Raw genomic sequence first — 4,455 nt, 5'->3', positions numbered from 1 at the left:
ACAAAAATGACTTTTCGCAGCGCGCAAATATGCTATCCGCAGCGCGCATCGCACGCTGCACAGTTGCAAGCTGTTAAAAGTCATTAGGCATCCGCAGCGCGCAATGCACGCCGCGGATGATCGCATCCGCAGCGCACAATGCGCGCTGCGGATGTGAGCTTCCGCAGCGCGCAATGTACGCTGCGGATGTGATCAATCGCAGCGCGCAATATGCGCTGTGGATAAAATAAAATAATTAAACCATTCAAATCACAATTATAAACTCAAAACTCAAATAATTAATAACATAAATACTACACACAAATACCATATAAAATTACACATTTATAATCCAACAATTATATATAACATTCACATTTTTTTCACCCATGAAAATAATTTGTTCCTCAATCTTATTCCTTTTCTTTAGGGTACATCAAAATAGTGTTGTATACAAAAGTATTAGTCCACATCTTTTACCATTAGCAACAAGCAAGAAAAAGTCATTTACATAAGATATCACTTGGGCATCATATCTGGAGAAGCAATTAACTTGTCGAAATCCATAAATCCACCTTCCTCGACAGTGCTTGATCGAGAGAACCCGTGTCCTTGTTCTTGTCCATTAAGCTTGTACTCGACAGTGAATTCTATGTGGTAGAACTTCTAATAGCTAAAAGTTGGTTAAGCTTTTCAATAGCTTCCATCTTCCCATGCTGAAGACAAAGTAACTCATAAATAAACACATAAATGAGAAATGACACGTTTAACCCAGAATAAAATACCTGCCCAAGAAGAAATGAACAAAAAGCCTATATGCAGCAGTTCTGCTGTGGATCCCAAACTTGGGAACTCCTTGAGTGCAAGTGTATGAAATTGCTCTGCATAAAAATAGTGGAAACCATAAAAACAAGATATAGTGAAACACGTACAGCTTTTCATAAGGGATTTATTGGATAACTTTCATTTGATAGAAAGATCAAAATCATTACTTCGATCCAAAAGATATGAAAGAAGAATTCCTTGCGCTCTCACTTGATATGGAATGGTGTAGAAATACATATTGGATGTAGTTGATGCAGAAGAGTACAAATAACTTACTAAACAATCCAAGGTAATTTGCTGCCCCCACAGGTCTGTCACAGAGATCCTCAAAAGTAAAATACGCATATCCAATTAATTGAAATAGGACCTGCAATTTCCGACCCATTGCAACTTCAACAACTTGAGGGCAAGGTTTCTCAGGCCCTATTAACTGATTAAACATCTCTTTAAGAAGCCCAGTGGGTTTCTTCTCAATGAAATAGTAGCCCTTCTCTACCTTTACGAAGTGCAACTTATTGTTTAAGGGAATGGTGTGAAATTGTGAAAGTATGAATGGATTTATTGATGAATAAAGCAGAAAACTTACAGAACCCAGCTTCCGGTAGTCGGTTGATGAGCTAATTTCACGAATTACACATCTTTCCTTTCTCAAAGTGACACAAGATATGTTAGAAGCTAATATATACTAAGATATGCTACAGGTTCAAGTAAACCATTCATTACCTTCAAGATATCAATAAAAGGTAAAAATAGGTCCCTTTGAAGACCACCTTCATAAAGCTGGTCAGGAGCACGATTTGAAGTAGAGACAAGAACCTGAAGAAGAATGTGCAGCACCAGTAAACGAATAAAAAAGTGAACAAAGTTTCCAAAGAATAAATCACACATAATAATCTGCTTTATATATAAAAAAATTGAAGTACAAAAAGCAAAAAATAACACAGACCATGGCATTGCTGAAAAGATGTTGGAAAAGCCGATTTAGTATCAACGCATCTGCTACATCAGTTACCTACAAAATCAAAGCATACCATGAATTCATCAAGACATAACAGAATGGACTCATCTGATATCTCACCAGCAACAACTTCAAGTGGATCTGCTACACCTTTGTGCATCTACAATTATATTTTTGAAGACAGAATGTGTACATATATCAAGTCAAAATGAGCATACAACAATACAATTGGACTAGTTCAAGTAAACAAAAATTTAGAATGATCATTAACCTAATAAAAATATATCGATGATAAATATCAACCCAACTTCACCTGGAGCCTTCTATGCACACTCAACATAAAATCATGAAAGTGCATCCTTTTCTTCCTCCAATTTGATGGCCTATACAAATAAAGATGGAATTAGATACAGAAGTGAAAGAAAGTGGATGTCTTCGATCCCTCCTCCCAAACGCACTGGAAGGGGAGGAGCGCTTACGGCCGTTGGGACTCGAAGAGGAATCGCAGGGGGCAATGGCGGAGATGGGCTTGGGGGGCGGCGGCGGCGGAGGTGGGGAAGCGAGCGGCAGAGCGGCGGAGGAGGAGGGGGAGGCGAAATTAGGGCAGGTCCCGCACTGGACGGAAATAAGAGAAGGAGATCGGGAAAACCTAGCAGGGATCGCGGCACAGAACGGGTCGGGGTCGGCGACGATCGGCGGGCGGCGTTGCTCGAATGCGGCAACGAGCAGCGTCGACACAGGGCCGGAGGCGTCGCGGCACTGCAGAGGTGTCGCGGTCGCGAAAGGGCGGCGATCGTGTAGGGACGAGCGGCGGCGTGCAACTTCTGCTGTGCGTTCACGAGACACCACGGGATGGCGTCGCGATTAGGGCAGAAAGCAGAGCTGTGGGAGGAGGTGACGATCGCGAGTGCGGCGTCGGCTGTGGAGGAGGTGACGATCGCGAGAGGAAACCTAAGCGGGGAGAAAAGGGCGAGCGGATGGGGAAAACAGCATTACAGTATTTTAAAAGAAATTAAAATTAAAATTTAAGGGTTTTTTAAAAGAAATTAAAATTAATATTATTAATATTATAATTCATAAATTTTTAACAGCGGGCATTGTACGCTGTCAATATAAATTTTTAACAGCGCACATTGTACGCTGTTAAAAATACTTTTAAGGAAAAGATCTGTGAGAACATAACATGTCAGGATTTCAGTATCCTTGGAAGCAGAATGCAAAATGAATATGATGAGAATACTAGATGATTGAAATTTAGGTATATGAAAAAAAATACTTAAAAACAATCAATGAACTAGTTTGCCATGCTTCATGCAAGTTTCTTAATATTGAAGTGATTTAACACTTTCTTATGAGGATATCGAATCCTCATCAATCTAGTTTCTCCAACTTGAGGGCATTTTGTGTTTGCAGAAACTTCTATGCTCTTCGAATAGTAACAGTATGAATCTAGATACACATTCTATTTTCAAGAAAAGTACTTGAATTCTGTAGATGATAATTGTAAATCATACCATTTTCTTACTGGAGAGTTATGATATACAAGTTCAACACACAAAAATAAGAAATTTCCATTTCAAATCAAATCTTTTATTTTGATATGATGATATAGATAGAATTGGAAATCTAAAATGAATCAGGACTTACAGCCAAAACTAGAAAAGGAATCACTTCCATGATGATGAGTGTTGACTTAACTCCAATGGCACTATAGAAACCAATTGATCCAAGAACAGAGAGCAAGACCAGGACTACACCAGATAGGCCAAGAAGCACCTAAAGGGAAAGTATATCAAACGAGCATGAACAAATGAGTATAATATAATTCAAACTAGCAATTCAAGATAATAGAAAAAAAGCATAAAAAAAGATATATGCCGTTCTCATGCTATTTGCCATCATGTATTAAATTTAAAAGTTTTGGTAAGATTGCATGTCTATGATTAGACTACAACCAATGAAATTACTACAAAGGTGACAAACAAAAGCTAACATTTCTTAGAAATATGGAAAGTAATTAGATAGTAAATAATCTAAAAAATTAATACAAAAGTCCATGTTTAAAATTTTGTACAAATCATGACTTTCAGGAAATGCCTTTGAAGCCATAGGACATACAAATGGGTAGAAACAAGAGTCGAGAATTATGATACCTTTGAAGAAACAAAAATGGAAGAAAACTGATGTTTCTCTCCCAACATCTCAGTTAATGAAGCAATCCCAAAAACCTGACAAATGCACAACACGTAATGAAACAGTGTAGTTAATACTACTGATCTTACTGTTCATTCCAGAAATATTAGGCAAGATATCATTGTCTCATAGAATATAAGTATTTAAGAAGAACAGAAAAGGTATGAGGACAGACAGTATTACATTCACCTCTATCTGATTCATGTGGATAGTCTGTAAACCTTCACCTAGCTATGAGGATAGACAGTATTATCAAAAAAACTAGAAACTAAGATAGTGTCATCCAGTCTCAAGCATGACAATAGCATAAGTATAAATAAAGTGATGTACATATACAAAATTATAATACATGCCTATATTACATATCTGATCAAACAAAAAAGTTCCTTAAGTTGTCACGATTACAGGTTCGTTAAAGGTTCTCCAATTCCATCTGCCAACAACTAAGCGTTAGTGTTTATGGAAAAAAATCATTAGCCATCCTCAAAATATCTCAATAT

At 37.7% G+C, this 4,455-nt stretch overlaps 1 long non-coding RNA gene across 1 annotated transcript; it reads right to left on the bottom strand.

Moving 5' to 3' along the window:
- Window positions 1-1,190: 1,190 nt before the first annotated feature.
- On the bottom strand, window positions 1,191-1,817 carry LOC141832916 (uncharacterized). Its single transcript, XR_012602173.1, has 4 exons — window positions 1,751-1,817; window positions 1,528-1,620; window positions 1,391-1,442; window positions 1,191-1,300 (listed from the first exon to the last, which is right to left on the bottom strand). It is a non-coding gene; the product is annotated as an uncharacterized LOC141832916 (long non-coding RNA).
- Between the last annotated feature and the right edge of the window lie 2,638 nt (window positions 1,818-4,455).

Source organism: Curcuma longa, chromosome 8 (assembly GCF_044706935.1).
Source record: "Curcuma longa cultivar G26 ecotype Majalengka, Jawa Barat chromosome 8, ITB_CL_G26_1.1, whole genome shotgun sequence".
Classification (NCBI taxonomy): domain Eukaryota; kingdom Viridiplantae; phylum Streptophyta; class Magnoliopsida; order Zingiberales; family Zingiberaceae; genus Curcuma; species Curcuma longa.
This window is presented reverse-complemented; position numbering and strand designations above follow the sequence as displayed.